The 20,543-nt window shown below is 37.6% G+C and overlaps 1 protein-coding gene and 1 pseudogene across 5 annotated transcripts in view; one reads left to right on the top strand and one right to left on the bottom strand.

Annotated features, from left to right (window-relative positions):
- Nkain2 (sodium/potassium transporting ATPase interacting 2) overlaps positions 1-20,543 on the bottom strand; it is a 1,207,754-nt gene that overhangs the window by 605,736 nt on the left and 581,475 nt on the right. The window lies entirely within an intron of this gene.
- Positions 6,275-6,377, top strand: LOC120100455 (small nucleolar RNA SNORA17; annotated as a pseudogene).

Below are 20,543 nucleotides of genomic sequence, written 5' to 3'. Positions count from 1 at the left end.
TATTCAAAAATTTTGATGGATTATATTATTATAAAGATAATATGACAGATATGAATATATCCATTACATATTATCTAGGAATTGCCATATTAAGATTATTTGAATTACTTATTGAAAAGTATCTCATGAATATAGTAGTCTTGAACTTAGATATAAACTGCATAAAGAGTATATAAACAATTTGGTAAAATATCAGCACTTAGAGCTTGATATTTTTTAATTAATATTTTTGGATGGATTCAAAGAAATATTGTTATTTTTCTTGAGAAGTACAGGGTTTCTGAATAGCAAGCCTTAGCTCCAGTGCCTGTGGGCTTGTCCAGCAATGGTGACAGTGATAAACAGTGTTTCACTTTGTGTCAGCCATTTAGACCGTCAGTCATTTTTATTGGAAATAATGACCGCAGAGAGACATGAACCCCAAAAATTAGACCTGGGAATCACTATATGTATCACTCTTGGAAAGATCCCTTTAAAATGACATATTTACAATTTCTTAAAGAATATATTTTATGACAAACCAGAAAGGCAGGACCCATTTGATTAAATGTGTTTTCAGACTATGGAAACCTTAAAAAATGGTAAAATAAAACAAAATATGTAAATCCTTATCTATACCCATGTATAATATGGAAATATTCTAAATGATTTCTAACATTTATCAAAGGATGAAAAGAAAGGCATGGGAAAGATCCACACATTGGTAATGGATTATTATATTTTGATATATAGAATAGTGACTTGCAATCTTCAGGTATTTTTAAAAGCTGTAGGGCTAAATTTACTTACTTAGATATTATGTAATTCAAGTAAGAAGCTTAATAACTACCTCTTCAATTTTCTTTCCCTTATTAAGGGTAATTTTGGATTTAGGGAAAAACAAAATGAGAAACTATGTTTTATAATTTGGCCTAGATATAGTTGTTATATGTTCATATTATTTCCAAATAATTTGCACATTTATCCCATATGTTCAGGGTACTCTCCCACTGGTATTATGTTCTTGCTTGGTTACTTGCATAGAATGTTTATTTCTGATCTTTGCTAATAGATCATAATTCCAGCCCATGACTTACAAATTCATGGACACAAATTCTTAACAGTTAATACAAAAATCACAGAAATTTTATTTGAACAAATTTTAAATTAAACGTGTCTTGCCTGTATTAGTTGCTACATCTTCATATAAAATGTTTTTTCTTTATAGTAGAGACTAATTACAAAATAAAAATAAAAAATTTAAATAATACATCTCTAGACCCAAGTAAGTACTTGGGAGATTCACAACTCTTCTTCAGGCTGTTAGCACTCAGACTTTAGTGGACACTGGAGTTCAATGTGTAGGCCATCTTTAAGCATCACCAACATTTTATTCCTGTCCTTGCCAGAAGTATTTCCTGTTGGCAATTCACAGCCAAGTTATTTCTCTACAGTTATCTGTGGTCCCAGTAAGACATCTTGTTTCTGGTTATGAATCCCTCCAAGGAGTCTCATCTCATACTGGTTTTTGTGGAGGTGTAGTTTTCTTAGGCTCTCCCACAGTCCTAGAAAGACTGCCTTGCCTCAGAAGTCTGTGTGAAATCCACTGAAGCTTTTATTGCCACGGACTTGCAATTTATCCTTTCCTGAATGATCTTTCTTCTCTGGTCCTCTCCTGAATGATCTTTCTTCCCCGGTCCTTTACAGATGTTGTTCCTGGAACACTCTAATAGATTGCCTACAACAATTCTCTATCTCAAAGTCTACTTTGAGAGGAAGACAACTTATAAACAAATTAGGAGTTGTCCTAGATAATGGACACTAAGGGAGACATTGGACGTAGCTCACCTCATGGCTGGTGATAAAGATCACTTAAAGTCGATGCTATCATGATAGTTTGGGAATGGTACAACATTGAAACTTGACGTTTTCACTGGTGTGAACTGAGATAATTCATTTAAACATAACTAATGATGAACCTGTCAACCAATGAGCAACAGTGAACTCCAAAGAGAAAACCTGTCTGAGAAAACTAATAGCCAGTGAGTAATGGATGACATATGCGTCCCTTTCTACGAAGAAGTAGAAATGACTCATTCAGAACAAGGTGAATCATTCTGAATAAATTTCTCATTATTCTATGTGTTGGAAAGAAAGACACTACTCATAGAAGGCTTAAAGAATATTTAGTCTTCAGTACAAGAACTTGATAAACCCAACAGACGTCTGAAGATGCATTGCATGGTTAAATTGTATGGGGTATATGTGAATAATCTCCTTCCCTCTAATTTATGAAAAATGCCCTGCATATATGACTATTATATGGTGTTTTATTCCTAGTTGGTGGAATACAATTGAATAGTAGAGTACTTCTATAGATGTACACTTAAACAATTTTGATTCTATTTATAATCCAGTTTTTAAAGATCTAGAAGTCCTGGATTCCTACTGCGGACTTGTTCCCTAGATTATAATGAAGAAATTCTATGAAGTTTACTGTATGACTGTTACTAATCACATTAGACTCTTTGACCCAAGCAGAGAAGAAAATTGAGCCTTCCCTGACAATAATAGACAATGACCATCAGTGAATTCAGGAAATAATATAGTCAGAAAGCAGGTAGAAACATGGGGCTTTTTACTACCCTATTAGGCTCCAAGTCATTCTAGAAGATCAAGTTCAAGGCTGATAGAGGAAATCGAGTGTCTTTATGTTAGTTATTACTTTATAGCTGTGAGAAATTATCCTGAGATAAACAACTTAACAAAGGAGGGTTCATTTGGATTATAGTCCCATGGTATAGTGCATCATAATAGATTGGGGGAATTACAGTAACAGCAGTATGAAGTACCTGGTCCTGTTACCCACAATCATTAGCAGAGGGAGATCAGTGTTCTGTTAGCTCATTCTTGCCAATTTATTCAGTCAAGATACCAGGCAATGAAATATCTCTACCCATAAATAAATTGACTTCTAGTTCTAGACAATCAATATCAAGTACTACTCTGCTGAATACAGTAAGAATGAATGGTACAGGATTGAAATAATGTGCATCAGTGGGTGCCCGGAGACCTACTACAGAGGGAAACTTATATTTTTCAAATCAATACCCCATATTTATCATGTAAATGAAACAAAAGATGAACATAACATGGTTAGTTATTAATGAAAAAACAAGAAGTTTGAAGTGTCTTTTTCAAACTTCTCAAGTAGGACTAAATTCTTATTCTTTTAATGCAATGCAAGGAATAATTATGGTTTCAGTTCAAAGGCACACATGGGCAACATACTAGAGTATTCACTACAGTCTGAGATAAGGAATATTCAAAAGAATTCCTCATCTTTAAAATACCTATTTTCTACCATAAAGTAATATTGAGAAATGTTTATTCTGAATGCATTGACCCCTTTTTTTGAACTTTTCTCTGCAAGTAATATACCTTGATGGCCAATAACAATTGACTCATTCAAGGTCATAATATTTATCTAAGTATAGCCTTTGTCCAATATCAAATCCAAGAGGGAAACAAAACAAAATAAATAAACAAACAACTGCTTACCCAATATGCCCCTAATTCTTAATGTATTTATAAAATTCAAATGACATCATAGTTCTAGATCAAGCTCTATCAAATTAATTGTACTGCTTTACAGTTCCATTATTTATCTGACAAAACGGTCTTGTCATTGAGAACACACTTCGATAAACTTGTTCTATATTAATCTTCATCTTAGAATCCGCAACCCAAGGACATATCTGTATGTGTAAATCACGATAGAGTTTTACAAAGAGAAAGGTGGTAAATTTCCCGAATAAAATGAGGTGCCATAAATAACTTTGGCATGATTAACTTTTGTGTAAGCTGAAATCTTTACAGTACCGGAAGAAATAAAGCAGCACAAGATGTGGAGACATGTGAAAATTTGATCAATATGTGAAACACACAAATGGTTTAAAACATTAAACATTTATGAAAATGGCATAGTGTATCACCTTTTCAAAGGTATATAAGTACAAAACAGTAGCCATGTAGTCATACCATCCATACTGGATATCCCCAGTAACTCTGGCATCTGGAAAGTAGCATAGGCAGAATGCTCTAAAACACTCTATTCGTGATTTTAATTCTGTATCTTTAGCTGAATCTTCCCTTTCATTTCCAGTGTTTTATACTTACCTTGTCGTATGTTCCGTTATACTCACCAATAAAATCATATCATGTTGCACACTAACTTAAATGATAATATACTGGAGTTTATAAATTACTCAGGATTTTACAGTTTTGAATATTTCTAATTTTTTGTTTTTAAGAGGAATAATAAAGACACTCCAAAGAATTCAATAAATTACTTTATATTTATTTTTTTATTTTAAACACATTTCCCTCCTGAATGTAAAACATCCCAAAGCAATACTGTTATTTGTGAATGCATCTGAATATATATGCTTTTAATTTATTTAAAGCTCTTTAATTTACTTCTGTCATATAACTCTGATTTAACTAGGAGTGAGTCTATTGGCATCTACAAATGAAAAATATTATTTATTCATTGCTCAAAATGTACTAAATACTACTTTAATAATTTTATGGGATTGCTTCATTTAAATTTTCCAACAACACTGTTAAATAAGTAGCACTATTTTCATATTAAAACTGAATAAATATACATAAGACTGTGATGTTTGTTACCACTATACTCAAAATTATACTAGATATCTTAGTGAGGAAGGGAAATATGAAAAAATATTTAGTTAGAGGAAACTAAACTTGGCTGCTCATAAATGGTATGATTATTAGTATGAGAATTGGCAAATGGGTGAGTAGAATTAGTTGAGACTTCAATAATGAGAAATATCTAATAAGATAATGATAAAAGTGTTCCATTTACACACAGGAAATATTAGAAATCATTTAAAAATTTTGAAATTTTTGTCCGGCTCTTGATAGGCAGCTGAATGTCTTATAAATATACACAAAGCTACTTTTGAAACAAAACATGAAAGTGGTGTATGTAGCTCATTTAGGTCAGATTTTATACTAAGAACCACAGTGTATAAAGTCGAAATATGAATATGTTGTGGCTAGCTCTGGTGCTGTTTGTATTTTGATGCTAATTCCATTTCTCCAAGAGGGGCTTCCTTGGACGAGAGTGAATCACTTCATGTGAACCTTCCCCTAATGAATAAAGATTTCTAGTAACCAATCACTGGTCGAGGAGTAGGCCGGACTTCCGGGCCTAAGAGGGGAAGAGGATAGGCAGGAAAGGATGACTTGCTTTTGTCCTTTTGCACAGGGACAGCTTGGAGGACAAAATCTAGCTAGCAAGAAGCCCTTGGTTAAGATGGCCAATCCATTAGGATTTGCCACTGGATAAGTTATACTTAGAATGGCTTACAAAATTAGGATGCCAGTTGCTGCCCCTAGCAATTGAGTTACCTGTTGATTCTAAACCAAGAGTGTGTGGTGGTTTCCTTCATGTGGTGACTCAACTGAGTTCAAAAGAAAGGTATGGTGGTGGGGCACCCAAGCTAGCCACAGGAATTTGGAAGCGTGGGGTTGGTGTGACAGCAACCTGCCACGCGAACTTAGGAGCCAGGTGGAGCGATTTCAGAGCTTCTGCCAAGCTGAAAATAGACCAGGCTGGCTCATCCACCCTGCTGGTGGTAGCGTGGGATTGCCCTTTTTATATTTCTTGTTACATGGATAGATATAATCAAACTATTAAGAGGTCTGAACTGTCTTTTGATGAATTTCTTGAGATTCACAATCAGCAAGTCACAAGTGATTCATTCCTAGAAGGAGAGGACTTCATGTAGGTAGGAATGCTGGGCTTTGTTCTCCAACAAAGACCAACAATAAGACAGTGTTATAAGGTGCAAAGATTGAAGATTATACAAAGAGAGAATGGAAGGCATGACTGTGGTTACATTTGCCTTCCTGGTAAGACTGCCCAAGTCGGTACATAAATATTAATTCCATAGAGAACTAGAGAACTAAACTGAATACTTTTATTTATATGAAATTATATATGAAATATATATATGAAATGGGTTATTTATAAGAAAACCAACTTATACTAGGCAATTTAATTTGGTAACAAATTATATTTCATCTGTTTATTACTCTCCTTGTAGATCAGAATTTTCTAGAAGTATAGACTATCATTCTGAAGGAACAAAGCTAGAATTCAAGTAAGAGTAAACAGAACAAGAATGCAAAATAAAGGGACTGTTCGATAGACTTTTGAATCTTCTTTATTTTTAAGGCATCACACATTAAGGACAGCAAAGATCCTGGCCCAGAAGTATTGCTGGTGTGGCTGCTGGGTCACATGTGTGTCAGGAGGTGGCAGAGAGGAGGGAAGCTATGTTTGAGTTCCATGGTAGCCTAACATTCCATGAAAAAAGCAGTGGTGTGGACAGATGAACGATATCATTCCTCCTGACCCCTCTTATCCTGGCCACAGACTGGAGACCTGGCCTGGGGTCATAAGAGCAGAAGAGTTGCTCTTCTCCTGGTGACAGGGCCATAGGAGAGTTGGCTTAGTAACTTATCTGCTGTGCAGTGACATGAGAAAGGGAGAGAAAATTCCCTTTCTTCGGCAGGCAGGACTGCTTGCTTGGGGTCACCAGAGCTGAGAAGCTGGCCCTGCCCCTCTCCTTCTGCAGCACTCAGTAGACAAGGCCCTGCACCTTTTGTGGACAACACAGTAGAACTGGCCGTGGATGTGGGATTACATACAAGCAAGTCCTGAGGGTTGTGAGAGCCTGCACGTTCTCTTGTCTGCTGTGCAGTGGTGCTGATGAGGGAGAAATGCCCTCCTCCCCTCCTACTTCCTTTGCCATTCATGGCAGGTAGGAGAGCTGGACCTGGAATGGGCATATGGAGGTTCATGAGAGAACTAGCCATGTCTCTCACAGGCTGCAATACTCAGAGGAGAGAGTCCTCCATCTCACCTGGGCAGCGGGTTAGAGCTATCCCTTGTAGGGGAGGAGTTGCTGGTTAAGCAGCCTCTAGGGCAATAAGAACAGGAGATCCTGCAGGCTGACCAGCTCAGATACCTCTCAGTTCCAGATCTTGGGCTTCTAATTGGCCCAACCCAACATCTACCGTTGGAGTACATGAAGGGGCTGGTCATATAGATCCAAAACTAAAGATCTCCATGACATAAGGCAACAATGGGATACTTGAGAGAAGTCCCAGTAAGGTTCTAGAATTGACAGAATTACAGAAGCCAAAATCTTCATAATAGTCCAACAAATCAACACAATAAACATTTTCAAGCAAAAAACACGTGGACAAAAGGGAATACTGTGGGGCACACTGTGACATACTATAGCTTCCACAAGGATATTTTGCTGTCTCTTTGGGGAAAAGGTTGCAAGAATTGAGGGTGAATATGAGGGGAAGAAGAGTTGAGTAGGAATGGGGTGCATGATGTGAAATTCAAAAAGAACCAATAAACAGTTAAAAATAATTAATAAACCAATAAATCTTCTATGTCTTTAAAAATAAAGACTAAAAAGATAAAACAGTAAACATTATGACACCATGAAAATATGAAAAGTCATAAAACCAACAGAGGAGTGGTCATAAAAAATAGAAAAAAGAAAATCTTTCATAAACTAGCAAACCACAGTGATGAAAAAGAGAGCCTTATTTGTTAGATAAACAGAAAATATCAACTAAAAGTCACTTTTCACAAATTAAGCCTTGAAGTAAATACTCTATAGTATACAATTAAAATACACAGACTGATTGATTGACATTGCACATATTGGAAATAAAAGAGTAAATGATATTCTTATTTTGGGGATTCAACTTTACTAGTAAAAAATTATTCAATACAAAGGAAATGAAAAGAGTAACTACACATGTATGAAGCAACAAAGATGTTTCAACAAGAAGGCTTGGGAGCAAAGGAATTTGTTGCCAAGCTTGGTGACTTGGGAACAAGCTTGAACCACTATAGAGTGGAAGGGGAGAATCAAGTTGACTTCTGGCTTCCACTCATGTGCTGTGGGACACATTCTCGCTTTCATAAAAATTGAATAAACGGATGTATGAATACTTTAAAACAGAAAACATTTAAAAGAGATGAAGTCACTGAAAAATGATCAACTGATCAGTTAAGCAAAAGGATGAAACGATAGGAAGTACATATGAGTCCAAGGCCAGCGCACTCGTTTTATTAAATTGTACTTAAATATACTGAGAGAAATAAGCTGTAACAGTAATGGGGGAGGGAACAACATAAACATTTAACTTATTCAATGTTCAAGTTATTTACTAGTTGAGCAAGTATGCATCATAGTTAAGTCACAATGGGGAAAATGCCCCTGGCAATTACAGGGTGTCATCCAATGGTTGATGATTGCTTATTCTTTGCATCGGGGCATGTACTATTTTCTTTTTTTTTTCTTTTTGATGATAAAGATGTTTTCATTGCTCTTTTTTTTTTATTAACTTGAGCATTTCTTATATACATTTCGAGTGTTATTCCCTTTCCCGGTTTCCGGGCAAACATTCCCCTCACCCCTCCCCTTCCTTATGGGTGTTCCCCTCCCAACCCTCCCCCCATTGCCACCCTCCCCCCAACAGTCTAGTACACTGGGGGTTCAGTTTTAGCAGGACCCAGGGCTTCCCCTTCCACTGGTGCTCTTACTAGGATATTCATTGCTACCTATGGGGTCAGAGTCCAGGGTCAGTCCATGTATAGTCTTTAGGTAATGGCTTAGTCCCTGGAAGCTCTGGTTGCTTGGCATTGTTGAACATATGGGGTCTTGAGCCTCTTCAAGCTCTTCCAGTTCTTTCTCTGATTCCTTCAACGGGGGTCCTATTCTCAGTTCAGTGGTTTGCTGCTGGCATTCGCCTCTGTATTTGCTGTATTCTGGCTGTGTCTCTCAGGAGCGATCTACATCCGGCTCCTGTTGGTCTGCACTTCTTTGGTTCATCGATCTTGTCTAATTGGCTGTATATATAGGGGCCACATGTGGGGCAGGCTCTGAATGGGTGTTCCTTCAGTCTCTGTTTTAATCTTTGCCTCTCTCTTCCCTGCCAAGGGTATTCTTGTTCCCCTTTTAAAGAAGGAGTGAAGCATTCACATTTTGATCATCCGTCTTCAGTTTCATTTGTTCTAGGCATCTAGGGTAATTCAAGCATTTGGGCTAATAACCACTTATCAATGAGTGCATACCATGTGTGTCTTTCTGTGATTGGGTTAGCTCACTCAGGATGATATTTTCCAGTTCCAACCATTTGCCTACGAATTTCATAAAATCATTGTTTTTGATACCTGAGTAATATTCCATTGTGTAGATGTACCACATTTTCTGTATCCATTCCTCTGTTGAAGGGCATCTGGGTTCTTTCCAGCTTCTGGATATTATAAATAAGGCTGCGATGAACGTAGTGGAGCACGTGTCTTTTTTATATGTTGGGGCATCTTTTGGGTATATGCCCAAGAGAAGTATAGCTGGATCCTCAGGCAATTAAATGTCCAATTTTCTGAGGAACCTCCAGACTGATTCCCAGAATGGTTGTACCAGTCTGCAATCGCACCAAAAATGGAGGAGTGTTCCTCTTTATCCACATCCTCGCCAGCATCTGCTGTCCCCTGAGTTTTTGATCTTAGCCATTCTCACTGGTGTGAGGTGAAATCTCAGGGTTGTTTTGATTTGCATTTCCCTTATGACTAAAGATGTTGAACATTTCTTTAGGTGTTTCTCAGCCATTCGGCATTCCTCAGCTGTGAATTCTTTGTTTAGCTCTGAGCCCCATTTTTTAATAGGGTTATTTATTTGTCTCCCTGCAGTCTAACTTCTTGAGTTCTTTGTATCTTTTGGATATAAGGCCTCTATCTGTTGTAGGATTGGTAAAGATCTTTTCCTAATCTGTTGGTTGCCGTTTTGTCCTAACCACAGTGTCCTTTGCCTTACAGAAGCTTTGCAGTTTTATGAGATCCCATTTGTCGATTCTTGATCTTAGAGCATAAGCCATTGGTGTTTTGTTCAGGAAATTTTTTCCAGTGCCCATGTGTTCCAGATGCTTCCCTAGTTTTTCTTCTATTAGTTTGAGAGTGTCTGGTTTGATGTGGAGGTCCTTGATCCACTTGGACTTAAGCTTTGTACAGGGTGATAAGCATGGATCAATCTGCATTCTTCTACATGTTGCCCTCCAGTTGAACCAGCACCATTTGCTGAAAATGCTATCTTTTTTCCATTGGATGGTTTTGGCTCCTTTGTCAAAAATCAAGTGACCATAGGTGTGTGGGTTCATTTCTGGGTCTTCAATTCTATTCCATTGGTCTATCTGTCTGTCTCTGTACCAATACCATGCAGTTTTTATCACTATTGCTCTGTAATACTGCTTGAGTTCAGGGATAGTGATTCCCCCTGAAGTCCTTTTATTGTTGAGGATAGCTTTAGCTATCCTGGGTTTTTTGTTATTCCAGATGAATTTACAAATTGTTCTGTCTAACTCTTTGAAGAATTGGATTGGTGTTTTGATGGGGATTGCATTGAATCTGTAGATCGCTTTTGGTAAAATGGCCATTTTTACTATATTAATCCTGCCAATCTTTCCATCTTCTGAGGTCTTCTTCAATTTCTTTCTTTAGTGTCTTGAAGTTCTTATTGTACAAATCCTTTACTTGCTTGGTTAAAGTCACACCGAGGTACTTTATATTATTTGGGTCTATTATGAAGGGTGTCGTTTCCCTAATTTCTTTCTCGGCTTGTGTCTCTTTTGTGTAGAGGAAGGCTACTGATTTATTTGAGTTAATTTTATACCCAGCCACATTGCTAAAGTTGTTTACCAGCTTTAGTAGTTCTCTGGTGGAACTTTTGGGATCACTTAAATATACTATCATATCATCTGCAAATAGTGATATTTTGACTTCTTCTTTTCCGATCTGTATCCCCTTGACCTCCTTTTGTTGTCTGATTGCTCTGGCTAGAACTTCAAGAACTATATTGAATAAGTAGGGAGAGAGTGGGCAGCCTTGCCTAGTCCCTGATTTTAGTGGGATTGCTTCAAGTTTCTCTCCATTTAGTTTAATGTTAGCAACTGGTTTGCTGTATATGGCTTTTACTATGTTTAAGTAAGGGCCTTGAATTCCTATTCTTTCCAGGACTTTTATCATGAAGGGGTGTTGAATTTTGTCAAATGCTTTCTCAGCATCTAATGAAATGATCATGTGGTTGTGTTCTTTCAGTTTGTTTATATAATGGATCACGTTGATGGTTTTCCATATATTAAACCATCCCTGCATGCCTGCGATGAAGCCTAGTTGATCACGGTGGATGATTGTTTTGATGTGCTCTTGGATTCGGTTTGCCAGAATTTTGTTGAGTATTTTTGCGTCGATATTCATAAGGGAAATTGGTCTGAAGTTCTCTTTCTTTGTTGTGTCTTCGTGTGGTTTAGGTATAAGAGTAATTGTGGCTTCATAGAAGGAATTTGGTAGTGCTCCATCTGTTTCAATTTTGTGGAATAGTTTGGATAATATTGGTACGAGGTCTTCTATGAAGGTCTGATAGATTTCTGCACTAAACTCGTCTGGACCTGTGCTCTTTTTGGTTGGGAGACCTTTAATGACTGCTTCTATTTCCTTAGGAGTTATGGGGTTGTTTAACTGGTTTATCTGTTCCTGATTTAACTTTGGTACCTGGTATCTGTATAGGAAATTGTCCATTTCCTGCAGATTTTCAAGTTTTGTTGAATATAGGCTTTTATAGTAAGATCTGATGATTTTTTGAATTTCCTCTGAATCTGTAGTTATGCCTCCCTTTTCATTTCTGATTTTGTTAATTTGGACACACTCTGTGTGTCCTCTCGTTAGTCTGGCTAAGAGTTTCTCTATCTTGTTGATTTTCTCAAAGAACCAACTTTTGGTTCTGTTAATTCTTTCTATGGTCCTTTTTGTTTCTACTTGAATGTTTTCCGCTCTGAGTTTGATAATTTCCTGCCTTCCACTCCTCCTGGGTGTATTTGCTTCTTTTTGTTCTAGAGCTTTTAGGTGTGCTGTCAAGCTGCTGACATATGCTCTTTCCTGTTTCTTTCTGCAGGCACTCAGCGCTCTGAGTTTTCCTCTTAGCACAGCTTTCATTGTGTCCCATAAGTTTGAGTATGTTGTATCTTCATTTTCATTAAATTCTAAAAAGTCTTTAATTTCTTTCTTTATTTCTTCCTTGACCAGGTTATCATTGAGTAGAGCATTGTTCAATTTCCATGTATATGTGGGCATTCTTCCCTTATTGTCATTGAAGACCAGTTTTAGGCCGTGGTGGTCCGATAGCACGCATGGGATTATTTCTATCTTTCTGTACCTGTTGAGGCCCGTTTTTTGACCAATTATATGGTCAATTTTGGAGAAAGTACCATGAGGAGCTGAGAAGAAGGTATATCCTTTTGCTTTAGGATAGAATGTTCTATAAATATCTGTTAAGTCCATTTGGCTCATGACTTCTCTTAGTCTGTCTACGTCTCTGTTCAATTTCTGTTTCCATGGTCTGTCCATTGATGAGAGTGGGGTGTTGAAATCTCCCACTATTATTGTGTGAGGTGCAATGTGTGTTTTGAGCTTTAGTAAGGTTTCTTTTACGTATGTAGGTGCCCTTGTATTTGGGGCATAGATATTTAGGATTGAGAGTTCATCTTGGTGGATTTTTCCTTTGATGAATATGAAATGTCCTTCCTTATCTTTTTTGATGACTTTTAGTTGAAAATTGATTTTATTTGATATTAGAATGGCTACTCCAGCTTGCTTCTTCCGACCATTTGCTTGGAAAGTTGTTTTCCAGCCTTTCACTCTGAGGTACTGTCTGTCTTTGTCTCTGAGGTATGTTTCCTGTAGGCAGCAGAATGCAGGGTCCTCGTTGCGTATCCAGTTTGTTAATCTATGTCTTTTTATTGGGGAGTTGAATCCATTGATGTTGAGAGATATTAAGGAATAGTGATTATTGCTTTCTGTTATATTCATATTTGGATGTGAGGTTATGTTTGTGTGCTTTTCTTCTCTTTGTTTTGTTGCCAAGACGATTAGTTTCTTGCTTCTTCTAGGGTATAGCTTGCCTCCTTATGTTGGGCTTTACCATTTATTATCCTTTGTAGTGCTGGATTTGTAGAAAGATATTGTGTAAATTTGGTTTTGTCATGGAATATCTTGGTTTCTCCATCTATGTTAATTGAGAGTTTTGCAGGATACAGTAACCTGGGCTGGCATTTGTGTTCTCTTAGGGTCTGTATGACATCAGTCCAGGATCTTCTGGCCCTCATAGTTTCTGGCGAAATGTCTGGTGTGATTCTGATAGGTGTGCCTTTATATGTTACTTGACCTTTTTCCCTTACTGCTTTTAATATTCTTTCTTTATTTTGTGCGTTTGGTGTTTTGACTATTATGTGACTGGAGGTGTTTCTTTTCTGGTCCAATCTATTTGGAGTTCTGTAGGCTTCTTGTACGCCTATGGGTATATCTTTTTTTTTGGTTAGGGAAGTTTTCTTCTATGATTTTGTTGAAGATATTTACTGGTCCTTTGAGCTGGGAGTCTGCACTCTCTTCTATACCTATTATCCTTAGGTTTGATCTTCTCATTGAGTCCTGGATTTCCTGTATGTTTTGGACCAGTAGCTTTTTCCGCTTTACATTATCTTTGACAGTTGAGTCAATGATTTCTATGGAATCTTCTGCTCCTGAGATTCTCTCTTTCATCTCTTGTATTCTGTTGGTGAAGCTCGTATCTACAGCTCCTTGACTCTTCTTTTGTTTTTCTATATCCAGGGTTGTTTCCATGTGTTCTTTCTTGATTGCTTCTATTTCCATTTTTAATTCCTTCAACTGTTTGATTGTGTTTTCCTGGAAATCTTTCAGGGATTTTTGTTATTCCTCTCCTTAGGCTTCTACTTGTTCTCTAAGGGAGTTCTTCATGTCTTTCTTGAAGTCCTCCAGCATAATGATCAAACATGATTTTGAAACTAGATCTTGCTTTTCTGGTGTGTTTGGATATCCCATGTTTGTTTTGGTGGGAGAATTGGGCTCCGATGATGCCATGTAGTCTTGGTTTCTGTTGCTTGTGTTCCTGCGCTTGCCTCTTGCCATCAGATTATCTCTAGTGTTACTTTGTTCTGCTATTTCTGACAGTGGCTAGACTGTCCTATAAGCCTGTGTGTCAGGAGTGCTGTAGACCTCTTTTCCTGTTTTCTTTCAGCCAGTTATGGGGACAAAGTGTTCTGCTTTCGGGCGTGTAGTTTTTCCTCTCTACAGGTCTTCAGCTGTTCCTGTGGGCCTGTGTCTTGAGTTCACCAGGCAGGTCACTTGCAGCAGAAAAGTTTGTCTTACATGTGGTCCCGAGGCTCAAGTTCGCTCACGGGGTGCTGCCCACAAGCTCTCCGTGGCGGTAGCAACCAGAAAGATCTGCGCTGCCCTTTCCGGGAGCTTCAGTGCACCAGGGTTCCAGATGGCGTTTGGTGTTTTCCTCTGGTGTCCGAGATGTGTGCAGAGAGCAGTCTCTTCTGGTTTCCCAGGCGTGTCTGCCTCTCTGAAGGTTTAGCTCTCCCTCCCACGGTATTTGGGTGCAGAGAACTGTTTATCTGGTCTGTTCCTTCAGATTATGGCGGTGTCTCAGACGCAGCGGTCCTCCTGCTTCTGGGCCCTCCTCTGCGGGAACCCAGAGGCCGTATACAGTTTCCTCTTGGGCCAGGGATGTGGGCAGGTGTGGGCAGTGTTCCACTCTGCAGCCTCAGGAGTGCCCACCTGATCAGACTGTGAGGTCTCTCTTCCACGGGGTCTGGGGGCAGAGAGCTGCTGCGGGCCAGGATTCGCGGGTTTGGGGCTCCTGGTAAACACAGGAAGTGCCGGTCCTAGAGTAATTCTGCCTCTGTGTGTCCCAAGTTCACCAGGCAGGTCACTTGCAGCAGAAAAGTTGGTCTTACCTGTGGTCCTGAGGCTCAAGTTTGCTCGCAGGGTGCTGCCCACGAGCTCTCTGCGGCGGCAGCAACCGCATGTACTATTTTCTTTAATTCATCATCTAGTAAACTTCAAACCATGTCTTAAAAATTTAAATATCAGACTCTTATCATTTATTTTTTCTGACCGAAATAATAAAGCTGGAAATCAATAATGATGTTGCTTAGAAATTATAGAGTTGAAGATTGAAAAAGAGATAAAAATTAAAAATCCTGAAGTGAGTGTAAGTGGATACAAATAGTGCCAAAAGGTACAATATGGAGCAAATTCAGGACTAAAAATGGTGTTTACAGAAATATGTATCCCTTTCTTTTAAAAAAGAAAACCTAACCTTATGTCAGAAGAAGTAATCATAGAACAAGGAGAGCTCAAATTTAGGAGTAAGAAAGAACAAACTACAAAGCCAAAATAAAATAAAATAAAATAGAAACAAATACACTGTGGATTATTAAATAAAGAGCTGGTAGGAATGAAGAACTGATGTTTTTAGAAATATGACACTGAGAAACCTTTTAATTGTCCATGATAAAAAGGAAGGGTTCAACGAAGAGGGCCAGACTTGGAAAGAGACATTGCAGCCATACAACATCAATATAGCGAGTCATTAGAGACCTTAAGAATAGACACGCACCAACACAGTTGGACACCTTTAAAGAAATAAATATGTTTCTGGACACATGCAACAGAAAATATTTATGTCAGAAAACCTGGATAAGAGTAAACAATTAAAACAATTTCATAATAAAATGTTTCCCAACTGAGGCAAAATTTACATGGTCTCACTAATTCCTCAGCTGTATCAGACTTTTGAGAAATGTAACAACAATTCTCCTCAACCTTCTCCTAAGGTACAAAAAGACAGGGAAGTATTTGAAGTTATTCTACAGTGCCGCTTCCACCCCATACTGAAATTAGGCATCATAGTTTTTGTTTGTTTTGCCTTGCTTTGTTTGCTGTGATAAGCATCAGTACCAAAAGCAAGTTGGAGAGGAAAGGGACTATTTTAGCTTATGTATTACAATTCATCCTCAAGGAACGTCAATGCAGACACAGGAATTGAAATAGAGACCATGGGGGAGCATCCCTTAGTGGTTCATTCCTCTGGCCTTTTTGGTTATATCCCTTATACCTGCCTACCCAGGAAAAGCCACTTAGATTAGGTTGGGCCTTCCTTCATCATCAGGGAAGGAAATGCACACAGACGTACCCACTGGTCATCTGATTGAGGCAATACTTCAATTCAGACTCTTTCCAAGGTTGACAGCCAAGATTAGCCATCATACCAGGCATATGTACAAATAAAAATAAATTAATAAGCCACTATCAATGATGAATATTAGATGCACAGATTCTCAAACAGATACTGGCAAAAGGAAAACAACAATACACCACAGAGGAGCTGTCATGATAGTGTAGGGTTTGTGCCATAGATGTAAGGATGATCCAATATTGACTAATGTATACATACTATAGTACATAAACAGACTGAAGGTCAAATTCACATAATTAGCTTAACACATAAAAATAATCAATAAAGCACAATAATAAAAATAATCAATGATAAAAACACTAAACAAATTAGGAACAAAAGAAATACACTTAAACTCAAACTAAAACAAAGCACAGAAAATATCACCCTAAGGATATAAAAGACAAAAGCATGTCACTGAGAACTGAAACAAAACTGTTATCACTCTTACGTGACAGAGTGGAGTTCTCAACGAAAACAGTTATGCAAGATAAAGAAATAAGACAGAGGGAATGGACTCAAACTATCTTTGTTTATAGATGATATTATTCTAAATATGGGAGAGTAAAAGCTTGTATCTATTAGAAATTATATGATCACTAAAAGTTATAAAATACAAAATTCAACATACAAAGTAAAAAGAGTAATTTTATACTACAATAATAAGTTTGTTGAGAAAAATAATGGAAGAATTCGTATTTAAAATGGCTACAAAATTAAAATAATTTAATGATAAGTGAACAGTGCAAGGAAAAATTCTAAAAGTTGTATAACACAGATCAAAGTAATCGAAGACACCCAAATAATGGAAGCTTGCGTGTTAATGTAATAGACAAAAATATCTTTTGCATGTTCCTGATGGCTAAGGATGTTGAATTCTGCTTAAGTGTTTTTCAGGCATATGAGATTTCTGTTTAGATCTGTACCCTATTTTTAAATTGTGCAATTTGGTGTTCTGATATATAGTTTCTTGAGGTTTTTTTGTTTGTTTACATATTTTGAATATTAGTCTGCAACAGATGTAGAGTTGGTAAAAATATTTTTCCATTCTTTAGGCTGGCATTTTTTGTGATTGATGCTGTACGTTGCCTTCCTGAAACTTTTCAGTTGTACGAGGTCCCATTTATAAATTACTGATCTTATTGCTTACGCTATCTGTCTTCTGTCTAGAAAGTCATCTCCCATACCAATGTATTCAAGGCTATTCCTCACTTCCTCTTCTGAAGGTTCAGTGAATGTAGTTCTATGTTGAAGTCTTGGATCCCCTTGGACTTGTCTTATGCAGGGTGACAGCATGGGTCTACATGTAGTTTGAACAGTACCATTGTTTTGAGTCTGTATTTTTAGCTTCTCTATTAAACATCAAGTATCTGTATGTGCGTAGATTTATGTTTGGGTCTTCAGTTTGATTCGATTGATCAACATGTCTGTTTTTATACAATATTGTCAGGTTTTAGTACAGCAGATCTGCAGATCTGGAGTCAGGAATGGAGATTACTCTAGTAGTCCTTTTATTGTTGTTGTTGTTTTTTAATCTATCCTGGAGTTTTTGTTTTTCCATATGAAGTTAAGAATTGTCCTTTCAAGTTTTGCAAAGAAACATTGGAATGTGAATGGGGACTGCACTGAATTTATAGATTGTGTTGGTAGGAGGGCCACTTTTACTACATTAATCTACGTCATCCATGAGCATGGGAGATTTTTAATTCATCTAATATATTTAAAATTAAATTTCTCTCTTCAAACACTCAGTTAGACAAGTCTTTCACTTCTTTGGTTAGAGTATCTCCAAGATATTTTATATTATTTGAACTATTGTGAAAGGGGTGATTTCCCTGATTTGTTTCTCAGGTCATTTGTCATTTGTATATATGAAGGCCAATGATTTGAGTTAATATTGTACTCGGACACTTTGTTTAAAGTGTTTATCAGCTGTAGGGATTCTCTGAAGAGAATTTTAGAGTCATTTATATATACTATCATATTACCTACAAACAATGATACTTTGATTTCTTTATTTCCAATTTGTTTGAGATTCAATCTTACACCAAGATCAATAACACAAGGGACAATTCATGTTGGTGAGGAAATAGAGCAATGAGAACACCCCTTCATTGCTGGTGGGAGTGCAAACTTGTACAACCACTCTGGAAATCAATATGGTGGTTTCTCAGAAAGTTGAGAAATCTATCTACCTCAAGATACAGCTACACCACTCTTTGGCATATATGCAAAGAATGCTTCATCCTACCACAAGGATACTTGCTCAATCATATTCATTGTATGTTTATTCATAATAGACAGAAACTGAAAACAAACTAGATGGGTTTTAAAAAGAAGATGTGGTATTTATACATAATGGAGTGTTCCTTAGCTGTTAAAAAAATGACAAAAAGTCTGTAGGCAAATGCATGGAAAGAGAAGAAAATTCATCCGGAGTGAGGTAACCTATACCAGAGAGACAAATATAATACACATTCACCTACACATGTAGGTTAGCTATTAAGGAGGGGTCTGGTTAAATGCAGTACCTTCCTGGGCGAGGGAAGTATAAGAGATTTTTACAAGTATACTGGGGCTGGGTAGGATGGGAGGGGTAATGAGGGGGTGATGGAATGTGGGGAAATTGTACAAGAAATGCTGGAATTGGGGGGTGAGCACATTAGGGAGGTGTTGTGGAAAACAGTGCAGTGAAAACTTCCAGGGATTTATGAAAGTAATTCTAATGAGGACTCCTTTTATGAAAGGAATCATAATGAGAGACATGAGCCTCAACTGGCCATCTCTTATAGCATTCAGTGAGTTTTTAGATGGGGGCATCCCAGCGAACCTCCCGTAAACCCAGATCTTTGCCAAAACAAAATATTTTCTTCTACAAACTGTCAGTGGGGACCCTCAGACGACCACGGCACTGAGAAGACATGATTGAGTAAACACAGAGAAGTTGAGTTGGTGCTTAGATGGCGCCCTCACCCCTATGTTTTAGTCTTTTGCTGTGGGGAGGTACTTGGAAGGCTACTGAAAGAGAAATGTAGATACAAACCCAGTCACAAAAACCTTTGACTTACAATTTGTCTAGCTTGCAAAGTATGCGAACAGTGCTATTGGCACAGAACTTTTGGTGATAGCCAAGCAATGGTTTGACTTAAGAGCACTCCAGGGTAAGAGAACCACACCTAACACTGGTTGGGTAGCCAAGTACCAAGATTAGGTAGACCAGAGACCTAGGATAAAACCAAACATGCTGGTCTAAACATTTTTATCGATACAATGACTCCCAGTGATATTCTGTTTTACCGTATCCAGTCATCATCACAGAGGCTTCTGGCAGCAGATGGGAACAAATGCAGATTGCCATAGCCAGATAGTACATGGAAAAAGTGTCTAAGGTCTCCATCAAATCTCTCCTCCAAGAGCCCATGTAATGCAATATAAAACAATGCAGTAAGATTGTAAAAGACAACAAAGATAGAAGACACCATGTAAACAGGGTCCTCTGAGTCAACTAAACAAGGTGCAAACAATCTCACTAGTACTGAAGCAGGTAGAACAGAGCCTATCTGGATCTGGACCAGGTCCTCTGTTTTATATTCTAGCTATTAGCTTAGTATTTTTATGAGACTCCTGAATGTGACAACAAATGGGTGTCTGACTCTTTTGTTCTTGGGACACTTTTCCTCGTGTTGGGTTGTCATATCCAACTTTGATATGATAGTTTTGGCTCCATCATATTTTATTTTGCCATGTTTGGCTGTCCCTTTCTATTGAGAGAAAGAAAGGTAATTGGTGTGTTGGGGGAGGCATATAATTGTTGGGTAGAGTAGAGGGAGGGAAAACTACATTCAGAATATAATGAATGAGAAAAACCTATTTGCACTAAACGAAAAATATACTGCAACTCATCACCTCTAAGAAGGCAAACAGTAAACAGGCAAAATTGGAAAATCTTTAGAACGCATACTACTCAACTGATAAGCTATAGTACAAGAGTTTGTTGGGTTAATGAGAGAAAAACTTAAGCTAGCTAAATGCTAATATTGCTCAAACAGATTTTTGGATTCAATGTAATCCCTCTCAAAAAACTAATAAAATTCTTTCTTAGAACTCAGTAAAAAACCTAAAATCCACAAGAAATAAGAAAATGAAGTGGAAATAGGGAAAGCATATGTATAGAATGAACAAAATTGTTGCCATCACAATAACTGACCCCTAAGCCTTTTCAAGACTGTAGTAAGAATGACTGTGAAACTGTAATGCATATCTACATATAGGCCAGAGCAATCAACAGAGAAGCCAGAAATAAATCCATTATGTAAAGGCACCAAAGACATATACTGGAGAAATGAG

Source organism: Rattus norvegicus, chromosome 1 (genome assembly GCF_036323735.1).
Source record: "Rattus norvegicus strain BN/NHsdMcwi chromosome 1, GRCr8, whole genome shotgun sequence".
Classification (NCBI taxonomy): domain Eukaryota; kingdom Metazoa; phylum Chordata; class Mammalia; order Rodentia; family Muridae; genus Rattus; species Rattus norvegicus.
Note: the sequence above shows the minus strand (reverse complement) of the source record. Positions and strands in the feature narration are given on the sequence as shown.